Below are 13,658 nucleotides of genomic sequence, written 5' to 3' on the forward strand. Positions count from 1 at the left end.
CCCCACCCCCTTTCAGGACCTCTTTGACTGGTTCTTTTAAAGGAGTGTGACAAGTGCAGCAGCAACAGCAGCTATCAGCAGACACGCAGAGCAGGAAGAGCGCTTGTCTTGCCCTGCGCCTCCTTGCTGTTCATACTCTGCTGAGTGGGTAGCGCCGGCTCTGATTGAACATTATAATAACTTGGGATACTGCACTACATAATGTTTAATGGCAGCCCTACAATGTGATATAAGGTGAACTAGAGCACTACAATGGTTCATCCTAGACTAGTATTGGGCATAACAGTAGAAAGTAATGCAGATAGCTGTTTATCTAGAAGAACTGGGACAGGGCCCCTTTAAAAATGTTGCTAGGCCCACACAGTTTTAGCTATGCCCCTGGGTATAGGGGGTTATAATTCCAAAATAGAACTTTATTGTTTATTTTGCACATTCAACACCTAAGAAAAATACTATACATAAGTGCATAGGGGGGCCACTATTTTTTTTTATAGAATATTAAAATCATTAAACATTTACATATTCACTGATGCATGACTTCATAAACTGACATCTTCCAACAAACTAGTATCCATGGCCCTTATTCTGATCGGTGCGGATATTCCCGCATTCTTACGGTGCGGTCCGCACGCCACGGTGTTTTGCCGCGTGCGGCCATCGTCCGTAGAAACGCCCACGTGTCCTCCGCATTCGGACGGACTCACTCTTTAAGAACAGGGCGTGTTTACGGACGACATACAAAGCATGCGTGTGCGGGAGAAACACTCCGATTCGGCACGGTATTACAGAGTATTACAGAGTATGCTCGGGAATACCGCATTCGAACGGGAGCCAAGCGGTGCTACCGCACGTAAGCGGAGTATTTACGCCAAACAACCCACTATGAAGTATCTTCTGCTATACATCACATGACCCACTTATTCAATTACCTATCCTCATAAAAAACTTCTTATTTTGAATTGGAATCAATTAGATGCCAATATATCCTTACAAGCATGCCTAACACATGCATTGCACACATTAACCCTTACAGCAATTGAAGTGCAATGGTTTCAATTAAAGCACTGACAAGCGTCCTATTAGTGAGTAATGAGTAAAGGAGTAGATTCTATTGGGTTCAGGTGTTAATGGTTGTAGTCATTAGGCGTACGTTCGCCTAGCGCATGAACGAGTGGTGTCCGCAAAGCAATAGTACACTTGTGGACACCGCACATTTCTGCCCTTTTTGATCGCGTGCATTCGGAGTGGTTTCCGAATGTACGCCCCCCAACATAAGTGTACTCCCCCGTGTCCGCCCATGTTTCCGCCCCGTTTTGCCCACTTTGAAACTACGCCCATGTGTCATTCCGCATGACGCCCATAATACGCCCCTATTTCCCGAATGATAGCGGTGAACAGTTCTGGACGGGATCTGGCCGAACTGGTACCGAGTCAAGGCGTGGCACATGCGCGTTGCGTTCTCCACGCATGCGCAGACGCCGTAAACACGCGATCCGAAAGTATGCGGTAAAGTCCGCGTCAATCAGAATAAGGGCCCATGACAGACTAGGGGCCTTATTTTGGTTCATTCTTTCTGACAAAATCCTTCTTAGATGGACAAAACCATGTGCACTGCAGGGGGGGCAGATGTAACATGTGCAGAGAGAATTAGATTTGGGTGAGTAATTTTGTTTCTGTGCAGGGAAAATACTGACTGCTTTATTTTTACACTGCAATATAGATCTCACTTTGAAGTAAAACCCCACCCAAATCTAATTCTCTCTGCACATGTTACATCTGCCCCACCTGCAGTGCACATGGTTTTGCCCATCTAAGAAGGATTTTGTCAGAAAGAATGAACCAAAATAAGGCCCTAGTGACCACGATAACAACATATTTTTTGTTTTCAAACACAAGTAGTTTAGTTACAAGAAAATGCAATAGTGAATATTTACACAGTAGATGGCAGTATTGCCATAAATATGTGCATGCAATGTACTTGATTCTCTCATAAATTATTATTATTATTAGATAGCGACTTGAGATTCTGAGGAAAAACCTCAATAAACTTGTATATTATCGTGAAAGCATATAAAACTGACTACAATATATTTGTAAAATATATAAGTACTGTATGTACTGTATAATATACAGTATAAGTAATGTATATTCCTTACCTATACTCAAATATAAATAGGTGTTTAATTTTCTTTGTAATTAATATTAATTTTTCATAACTTTGTTTTAGTTTTAATAGCTTGTGACAGCCTCTACAGACTTTTTTTGGGAACCAATATTTATTATGAAGCTTATTAAGTCATATGGATGTAATTTACAATCAATGTAACCCTGAGAGTATGTATAAGATAAATCAGTTGTATTAAGTAGGTGCAAGAAAAAATTATATATTTTTTTATAAAACATCACTTTTAATATAGTCTATTTAAAACCTTTTATTCCTTTGATATGGGAAAAAAGGAAGAAACAATGAAATATAGAGATTTAATAAATAGGACTAATGCTGCCCATACATGCCCTGATACGGGCGTGCGTTCCGTGCTTAACCCCTTCCCGACATTTGACGTACATTTACGTCATGGTCGGGAAGTACTTCCCGACACATGGCGTAAATGTACGTCATGGCTTGTAACTGTCACCGCGTCTATAGACGCGGTGACAGTTTCAACATGTCTGCTGTCCCTGACAGCAGACATGTCCCTGCATGCCCAGGGGGGGCTGCGATGCCGCCCCCCCGTCGGCGATAGCTGTGATTGGCTGTTCAGTGTGAACAGCCAATTACAGCGTTTTCTGTGTCACCGGCGAATAACGTTCGCCGGTGACACGCGATCGGAGGTGATTGGTGCTGTAAAGTACAGCACCAATCACCGCGGGGTGTAAGGGTGACACTGGTGTCAACCCACCTCACCCCGCCCGCCCCCAAAGGCCGTGATTGGTTCGTCGGACCGACGGACCAATCACAGCCAAGGAGGGGGATTTAAACTAACGGTGACTGCACTGCAGACGCCATTCCGGTCTGGAATTGCGTGCAGTGCGGTCACCGTGCCTAGCTGCCGCAGTATACTGACCTGAACCGAGCAAAATACTTACCTGATCACTGCTTCATCACTGCTTGTAGTGTGCTGGATGCTTCCTGGATCCTGTACTTGTGACTTCCTGTGTTGTGAACTTGTGCTGCTGCAGTGTAATAGCGTTAGATAGAGAGAGAGATAGATAGAGAGAGATAGAGAGAGATAGTGTCAGAGAGTGCTATATTTTGTGCTGCTGCAGTGTGATATAGTTATAGATAGAGAGATAGAGAGAGAGAGAGATAGTGACAGATTGTGCTATATATTTTTTATATAACTGACTGCTGCCCCCCCTTTTGTGCTGATCAGTATAAATTAACTGATCAGCAACTTTTTGGGGGCGCAGGGTTTTTTTATATATATATATACCTGTCAGTGCTGCTGCTGCAGTGTTATAGAGTGATAGATAGTGAGAGATAGAGAGATAGAGAGAGATAGTGACAGAGAGTGATAGAGACTGCTATATTTTGTGTCTGCTGCCCCCATTTTGTGCACCCCCAGCAACTTTTTGGGGGTGCAGGGGTTATTTTTCATATATATAACTGTCAGTGCTGCTGCTGCAGTGTCATAGAGTGATAGATAGTGAGAGATAGAGAGATAGAGAGAGATAGTGACAGAGAGTGATAGAGAGTGCTAAATTTTGTGTCTGCTGCCCCCGCCTTTTGTGCTGATCACTATATCTGAGGTGATCAGCAACTTTTTGGGGGTGCAGAGGTTTTTTTTTTTTTATATATACCTGCCAGTTGCTGCCAGTTGCACTGTCAGTTGCACCAAAGGTTGTGCACCTGCTGCCCCTCACTGGTAATCAGTGTCGCATCACTCATCACCTTTTTTTTTTTTTTGAGGCTGCTGTGGGGTCTTTTTTTAATTTTTTTTTTACACACACTGTGATTTTGTGGGTGTCCTGTGGCCACTGTGCGCTGATCAGTGACGTACATCACTGATCAGCTTTTTCGGCACAGGGTTGATCTTTTTTTTTTTTTTTTTTTTGATCAAATTCCTGTTGCCTTTGAGCGCTGTTCAGTGAACGGACGTTACTGACCAACATCTGTGCTCAATTTTTGGCGCAGGACCTTTTTTTTTTTTTTTTTAACCCCTTCAATTTTTTTTTTTTTTAACCCCTTCAATTTTTTTTTTTTTTAACCCCTTCAATTTTTTTTTTTTTGTATAAAGTATTTTTTTTTTTCTGCACTACATACACACTACACACTACATACCCCCCGGGTTGAAATAAAGTTTGTACCCCCCCCTACACTATACACGTGTTGAAACATTTCACTACCAGTAACACAAAAATAAAAATGGCATCCCAAATGTCATCCCAAATGTCATCCCAAATGTCATCCCAAATGTCATCCCAGTCATCCAGAAGAATGTATTCAGCGGAGGAGGCATATGCCATGCTTGCCTCTGACTCTGACACAGCCAGTGATGCAAGCGGGGAATTTGAAGGCTTCGTCTTAAGCTCCTCTTCCTCCTCTAGTGATGAGGGACCCCCTCAAAGACGCCCCCGTAGAGCAGCTGAGACCCCCCCCCCAATAATTGATCTCGTATGGACCCCACCACCAGACAATTTTGAGCCCCAGGTTCCTGAGTTTTTGGCCATGCCAGGAATCCAATTTGATTCCACAGGTCTCAGAGAAATTGACTTTTTCAAATTATTTTTCTCTGATGATTTTATAAATTTAATGGTGGACCAAACTAATTTATATGCCCAGCAGTTTATTGCTCAAAACCCCACGTCATCATTTGCTAGGTGGACCCCTGTAGATGCAGTAGAGATGATGACGTTTTGGGGTCTGGTGTTTCATATGGGCATAGTAAAAAAGCCAGAAATTAGGCAATATTGGAGTACAGATGTTCTGTACAGCACCCCATTTTACCGTATGGCCATGCCCCGGGCTCGATTTGAGACGATCCTTAAATTTTTGCATTACAACGATAATGCACAGTGCCCACCCAGAGATGATCCCCCCAGCCAGTCGGTGTTCCCCAAGGGTCAGTCCTTGGCCCTCTCCTCTTCTCCCTCTACACCACCTCTCTGGGCACCCTCATCAGCTCCTATGGTTTTCATTACCACCTTTATGCTGATGATACCCTAATCTATCTCTCCTCCCCCGACTTATCCCCATCACTTCTGTCCAAGGTCTCCGAATGCCTCACGGCCATCTCAGCCTGGATGACCCAACGCTTCCTGAAACTAAACATGGCTAAAACTGAACTTCTAATCTTCCATCCCCCGAACATCCCCTCTTCTCCCACTATCTCCATCAGCATTGGTGAAACCGAGATCACGTCCACCGACCAAACGCGCTGCCTCGGTGTCATCATTGACTCCTCCCTCTCTTTCACCCCCCACATTCGTGCTCTCTCACAGTCTTGACGCTTTCACCTACGCAACATCTCACGCATCAGACCATTCCTCTCCACTGACGCGACCAAAATTCTCATTCACTCTCTTGTCATCTCCCGCCTTGACTACTGCAACATCCTTCTCTCTGGGCTACCTCTCACCCGCCTCGCACCTCTCCAATCCATTCTTAACGCTGCTGCTAGGCTCATCTTCCTCTCCCGCCGCTCTACCTCCGCCTCCCCCCTCTGTTTATCTCTTCACTGGCTCCCCATTCCTTTCCGAGTTCTCTTTAAACTCCTCACCACCACCTACAAGGCTCTCTCCTCCTCCACAGCTCCCTACCTCTCTTCACTGATCTCTATCCACACTCCCTCCCGTCCTCTTCGCTCCATCGCTGACCGCCGACTGACCTCTCACCTAATCACCTCCTCCCACTCCCGTGTCCAAGATTTCTCTCGCGCTGCCCCCCTGCACTGGAACAACCTCCCGCCACCCATCAGGCTATCTGATTCCCTTACCTCCTTCAAGCGCTCCCTCAAAACCCACTTTTTTCGACTAGCCTATCCCTCCTCCTAACCTCTTTTGATCCTCCTATCCTGCCTCCGTTCCCCTCCGTTCCTACTTATCCTATTGTATTTCGTTCGTCCACCCACCTATTTTTAGTATGTTAACTCTTATGAGCAGGGCCCTCCTTCCTCACGTACTCACCCTACCTCATTACCTCACCTGTGCTCCTGTCCTGTTCTTCCCTTCCTCTACTTCATCTTCGGTCTCCTTGACTATTTTGACACCTACTTCTGAACTGATGCTGATTTTAGTTCTACCAGCTATACCCCTATTTATACTGTATCTTTCTACACACCCTGTACGTTACCTTGTAATTTTTTTTTTTTTTTGTTTGCTATGTACGGCGCTGCGGACACTTTGTGGCGCCTTATAAATAAACGTACTACTACTACTACTACTACCTTTGACCGGCTATTCAAAGTCAGGCCGGTCATTGATCATTTCAGTGCCAAATTTGAAGAGATGTACATCCCAGATAAATTCATTTGCATAGACGAGTCCCTTATACATTTTAAAGGAAGGGTTAAATTCCGCCAGTACCTTCCCAGTAAGAGGGCAAGGTATGGCATAAAAATGTATAAGCTGTGTGAAAGCACCTCAGGGTACACCCACAGGTTTAGGGTATATGAAGGGAAGGATTCAAGAATTGAACCGCCAGAATGCCCCCCCTCCCTCGTAGGTGTTAGTGGAAAAATTGTCTGGGATTTAGTGCACCCCTTCCTGGATAAAGGTTATCACCTCTATGTGGATAACTTTTACACCAGCATCCCCCTGTTTAAGGCCCTTGGTTCAAGAGGTACAGCTTGCGGTACTGTGCGCAAGAACCAAAGAGGCCTCCCAAAAACGCACATTGCCCAAGTAATGAGAAGGGGTGAAAGCAGGGGATTATGCACCGAAAATATGTTGTTGGTCAAATATAAGGACAAGAGGGATGTCCTTATACTGACAACAATTCACGGTGACAGTACCACCTCCGTCCCTGTACGAGGTACCAGTACCCACACCTCAAAACCTAATTGTATCCTGGATTACAATAGGTACATGGGCGGAGTGGATCTTTCAGATCAGGTACTGAAGCCGTACAGTGCCCTGCGGAAAACAAAAATCTGGTACAAGAAGCTGGCCGTGTATATCATCCAGATGGCACTGTATAACGCTTACGTGCTATTCCGTTCTACCGGCCAGAGGGGGACATTTATGCACTTTCAAGAGGAAGTCATAAAGGGCCTAGTATTTGGGAACCAGCAGGCAGAGGGCCCCAGTACTTCTAGTACTGGCCCCCGTATTGTACCAGGGCAGCATTTTCCTGATGAAATCCCCTCCACTGGAAAAAAGGGCAGGACACAAAAAAGGTGCAAAGTTTGCTATAAAAAGGGAATAAGAAAGCAAACTATTTTCCAGTGTGACACTTGCCCCGACAAACCCGGCCTATGTATAAAGGAGTGTTTTAAAATATACCACACATCTATGAATTTTTAGGTTCATCATTTCACCGTGCTTCGGGGGTCTTGCTAATGCCACATAGCACCCACCATTCATTCCACCAGAATCTGAGCCGCAAAATCCAAAAATCACTCCTTCCCTTCTGAGTCCTGCCATGCACCCAACTGGTATTTTTTGGTCACATGTGAGGCATTGCCGTACTCGGGAGAAATTGGGGCACAGATTTTGGGGTGCTTTTTCTCCTTCATACCTTCTGAAAATGAAAAATTTTGAGCCAGAACTGCATTTTTGTGTAAAAAAATGTAATTTTTCATTTTCACTGCCCAGTTGTATCAAAATTGGTGAAACCCCTGGGGGTTTGAAATGTACACTATACCCCTAGATGAATTCCCTGAGGGGTTTAGTTTGCAAAATGGGGTCACTTGTGGGGGGGTTCCACTGTATTGGTGCTTTGGGGGTCTTGCTAATGCGACATAGCACCCACCAACATTCCACCAGAATTTGTGCTGCAAAATCCAAATATCACTCCTTCCCTTCTGAGTCCTGCCACTTTTTGGTCACACATGAGGCATTGCCGTACTCGGGAGAAATTGGGGCACAGATTTTGGGGTGCTTTTTCTCCTTCATACCTTCTGAAAATGAAAAATTTTGAGCCAGAACTGCATTTTTGTGTAAAAAAATGTAATTTTTCATTTTCACTGCCCAGTTGTATCAAAATTGGTGAAACCCCTGGGGGTTTGCAATGTACACTATACCCCTAGATGAATTCCCTGAGGGGTGTAGTTTGCAAAATGGGGTCACTTGTGGGGGGGTTCCACTGTATTGGTGCTTTGGGGGTCTTGCTAATGCGACATAGCACCCACCAACATTCCACCAGAATTTGTGCTGCAAAATCCAAATATCACTCCTTCCCTTCTGAGTCCTGCCACTTTTTGGTCACACATGAGGCATTGCCGTACTTGGGAGAAATTGGGGCACAGATTTTGGGGTGCTTTTTCTCCTTCATACCTTCTGAAAATGAAAAATTTTGAGCCAGAACTGCATTTTTGTGTTAAAAAATGTAATTTTTCATTTTCACTGCCCAGTTGTATCAAAATTGGTGAAACCCCTGGGGGTTTGAAATGTACACTATACCCCTAGATGAATTCCCTGAGGGGTGTAGTTTGCAAAATGGGGTCACTTGTGGGGGGGTTCCACTGTATTGGTGCTTTGGGGGTCTTGCTAATGCGACATAGCACCCACCAACATTCCACCAGAATTTGTGCTGCAAAATCCAAATATCACTCCTTCCCTTCTGAGTCCTGCCACTTTTTGGTCACACATGAGGCATTGCCGTACTCGGGAGAAATTGGGGCACAGATTTTGGGGTGCTTTTTCTCCTTCATACCTTCTGAAAATGAAAAATTTTGAGCCAGAACTGCATTTTTGTGTAAAAAAATGTAATTTTTCATTTTCACTGCCCAGTTGTATCAAAATTGGTGAAACCCCTGGGGGTTTGCAATGTACACTATACCCCTAGATGAATTCCCTGAGGGGTGTAGTTTGCAAAATGGGGTCACTTGTGGGGGGGTTCCACTGTATTGGTGCTTTGGGGGTCTTGCTAATGCGACATAGCACCCACCAACATTCCACCAGAATTTGTGCTGCAAAATCCAAATATCACTCCTTCCCTTCTGAGTCCTGCCACTTTTTGGTCACACATGAGGCATTGCCGTACTCGGGAGAAATTGGGGCACAGATTTTGGGGTGCTTTTTCTCCTTCATACCTTCTGAAAATGAAAAATTTTGAGCCAGAACTGCATTTTTGTGTAAAAAAATGTAATTTTTCATTTTCACTGCCCAGTTGTATCAAAATTGGTGAAACCCCTGGGGGTTTGAAATGTACACTATACCCCTAGATGAATTCCCTGAGGGGTGTAGTTTGCAAAATGGGGTCACTTGTGGGGGGGTTCCACTGTATTGGTGCTTGGGGGGTCTTGCTAATGCAACATAGCACCCACCAACATTCCACCAGAATCTGAGCTGCAAAATCCAAAAATCACTCCTTCCTTTCTGAGTCCTGCCATGCACCCAAATGGTATTTTTTGGTCACATGTGAGGCATTGCCGTACTCGGGAGAAATTGGGGCACAGATTTTGGGGTGCTTTGTCTCCTTCATTCCTTGTGAAAATGAAAAATTTTGAGCCAGAACTGCATTTTTGTGTAAAAAATGTAATTTTGCATTTGCACAGCCCAGTTGTATCAAAATTGGTGAAACCCCTGGGGGTTTGAAATGTACACTATACCCCTAGATGAATTCCCTGAGGGGTGTAGTTTGCAAAATGGGGTCACTTGTGGGGGGGTTCCACTGTATTGGTGCTTGGGGGGTCTTGCTAATGCAACATAGCACCCACCAACATTCCACCAGAATCTGAGCTGCAAAATCCAAAAATCACTCCTTCCTTTCTGAGTCCTGCCATGCACCCAAATGGTATTTTTTGGTCACATGTGAGGCATTGCCATACTCGGGAGAAATTGGGGCACAGATTTTGGGGTGCTTTGTCTCCTTCATTCCTTGTGAAAATGAAAAATTTTGAGCCAGAACTGCATTTTTGTGTAAAAAATGTAATTTTGCATTTGCACAGCCCAGTTGTATCAAAATTGGTGAAACCCCTGGGGGTTTGAAATGTACACTATACCCCTAGATGAATTCCCTGAGGGGTGTAGTTTGCAAAATGGGGTCACTTGTGGGGGGTTCCACTGTATTGGTGCTTGGGGGGTCTTGCTAATGCGACATAGCACCCACCAAAATTCCACCAGAATCTGAGCTGCAAAATCCAAAAATCACTCCTTCCTTTCTGAGTCCTGCCATGCGCCCAAATGGTATTTTTTGGTCACATGTGAGGCATTGCCGTACTCGGGAGAAATTGGGGCACAGATTTTGGGGTGCTTTTTCTCCTTCATACCTTCTGAAAATGAAAAATTTTGAGCCAGAACTGCATTTTTGTGTAAAAAAATGTAATTTTTCATTTTCACTGCCCAGTTGTATAAAAATTGGTGAAACCCCTGGGGGTTTGCAATGTACACTATACCCCTAGATGAATTCCCTGAGGGGTGTAGTTTGCAAAATGGGGTCACTTGTGGGGGGGTTCCACTGTATTGGTGCTTTGGGGGTCTTGCTAATGCGACATAGCACCCACCAACATTCCACCAGAATTTGTGCTGCAAAATCCAAATATCACTCCTTCCCTTCTGAGTCCTGCCACTTTTTGGTCACACATGAGGCATTGCCGTACTCGGGAGAAATTGGGGCACAGATTTTGGGGTGCTTTTTCTCCTTCATACCTTCTGAAAATGAAAAATTTTGAGCCAGAACTGCATTTTTGTGTAAAAAAATGTAATTTTTCATTTTCACTGCCCAGTTGTATCAAAATTGGTGAAACCCCTGGGGGTTTGCAATGTACACTATACCCCTAGATGAATTCCCTGAGGGGTGTAGTTTGCAAAATGGGGTCACTTGTGGGGGGGTTCCACTGTATTGGTGCTTGGGGGTCTTGCTAATGCGACATAGCACCCACCAACATTCCACCAGAATTTGTGCTGCAAAATCCAAATATCACTCCTTCCCTTCTGAGTCCTGCCACTTTTTGGTCACACATGAGGCATTGCCGTACTCGGGAGAAATTGGGGCACAGATTTTGGGGTGCTTTTTCTCCTTCATACCTTCTGAAAATGAAAAATTTTGAGCCAGAACTGCATTTTTGTGTAAAAAAATGTAATTTTTCATTTTCACTGCCCAGTTGTATCAAAATTGGTGAAACCCCTGGGGGTTTGAAATGTACACTATACCCCTAGATGAATTCCCTGAGGGGTGTAGTTTGCAAAATGGGGTCACTTGTGGGGGGGTTCCACTGTATTGGTGCTTGGGGGGTCTTGCTAATGCAACATAGCACCCACCAACATTCCACCAGAATCTGAGCTGCAAAATCCAAAAATCACTCCTTCCTTTCTGAGTCCTGCCATGCACCCAAATGGTATTTTTTGGTCACATGTGAGGCATTGCCGTACTCGGGAGAAATTGGGGCACAGATTTTGGGGTGCTTTGTCTCCTTCATTCCTTGTGAAAATGAAAAATTTTGAGCCAGAACTGCATTTTTGTGTAAAAAATGTAATTTTGCATTTGCACAGCCCAGTTGTATCAAAATTGGTGAAACCCCTGGGGGTTTGAAATGTACACTATACCCCTAGATGAATTCCCTGAGGGGTGTAGTTTGCAAAATGGGGTCACTTGTGGGGGGGTTCCACTGTATTGGTGCTTGGGGGGTCTTGCTAATGCAACATAGCACCCACCAACATTCCACCAGAATCTGAGCTGCAAAATCCAAAAATCACTCCTTCCTTTCTGAGTCCTGCCATGCACCCAAATGGTATTTTTTGGTCACATGTGAGGCATTGCCATACTCGGGAGAAATTGGGGCACAGATTTTGGGGTGCTTTGTCTCCTTCATTCCTTGTGAAAATGAAAAATTTTGAGCCAGAACTGCATTTTTGTGTAAAAAATGTAATTTTGCATTTGCACAGCCCAGTTGTATCAAAATTGGTGAAACCCCTGGGGGTTTGAAATGTACACTATACCCCTAGATGAATTCCCTGAGGGGTGTAGTTTGCAAAATGGGGTCACTTGTGGGGGGGTTCCACTGTATTGGTGCTTGGGGGGTCTTGCTAATGCGACATAGCACCCACCAAAATTCCACCAGAATCTGAGCTGCAAAATCCAAAAATCACTCCTTCCTTTCTGAGTCCTGCCATGCGCCCAAATGGTATTTTTGGTCACATGTGAGGCATTGCCGTACTCGGGAGAAATTGGGGCACAGATTTTGGGGTGCTTTTTCTCCTTCATACCTTCTGAAAATGAAAAATTTTGAGCCAGAACTGCATTTTTGTGTAAAAAAATTTAATTTTTCATTTTCACTGCCCAGTTGTATAAAAATTGGTGAAACCCCTGGGGGTTTGAAATGTACACTATACCCCTAGATGAATTCCCTGAGGGGTGTAGTTTGCAAAATGGGGTCACTTGTGGGGGGGTTCCACTGTATTGGTGCTTTGGGGGTCTTGCTAATGCGACATAGCACCCACCAACATTCCACCACCAAAAATCACTCCTTCCCTTCTGAGTCCTGCCATGCACCCAACTGGTATTTTTTGGTCACATATGAGGCATTGCCATACTCGGGAGAAATTGGGGCACAGATTTTAGGGTGCTTTTTCTCCTTCATACCTTCTGAAAATGAAAAATGTTGAGCCAGAACTGCATTTTTGTGTAAAAAAATGTAATTTTTCATTTTCACTGCCCAGTTGTATCAAAATTGGTGAAACCCCTGGGGGTTTGAAATGTACACTATACCCCTAGATGAATTCCCTGAGGGGTGTAGTTTGCAAAATGGGGTAACTTGTGGGGGGGTTCCACTGTATTGGTGCTTGGGGAGTCTTGCTAATGCAACATAGCACCCACCAACATTCCACCAGAATCTGAGCCGCAAAATCCAAAAATCACTCCTTCCTTTCTGAGTCCTGCCATGCACCCAAATGGTATTTTTTGGTCACATGTGAGGCATTGCCGTACTCGGGAGAAATTGGGGCACAGATTTTGGGGTGCTTTGTTTCCTTCATTCCTTGTGAAAATGAAAAATTTTGAGCCAGAACTGCATTTTTGTGTAAAAAATGTAATTTTGCATTTGCACAGCCCAGTTGTATCAAAATTGGTGAAACCCCTGGGGGTTTGAAATGTACACTATACCCCTAGATGAATTCCCTGAGGGGTGTAGTTTGCAAAATGGGGTCACTTGTGGGGGGGTTCCACTGTATTGGTGCTTGGGGGGTCTTGCTAATGCGACATAGCACCCACCAAAATTCCACCAGAATCTGAGCTGCAAAATCCAAAAATCACTCCTTCCCTTCTGAGTCCTGCCATGCGCCCAAATGGTATTTTTTGGTCACATGTGAGGCATTGCCGTACTCGGGAGAAATTGGGGCACAGATTTTGGGGTGCTTTTTCTCCTTCATACCTTCTGAAAATGAAAAATTTTGAGCCAGAACTGCATTTTTGTGTAAAAAAATGTAATTTTTCATTTTCACTGCCCAGTTGTATCAAAATTGGTGAAACCCCTGGGGGTTTGAAATGTACACTATACCCCTAGATGAATTCCCTGAGGGGTGTAGTTTGCAAAATGGGGTCACTTGTGGGGGGGTTC

Source organism: Crinia signifera, chromosome 4 (assembly GCF_055691185.1).
Source record: "Crinia signifera chromosome 4, ASM5569118v1, whole genome shotgun sequence".
In the NCBI taxonomy this organism is placed as follows: Eukaryota; Metazoa; Chordata; class Amphibia; order Anura; family Myobatrachidae; genus Crinia; species Crinia signifera.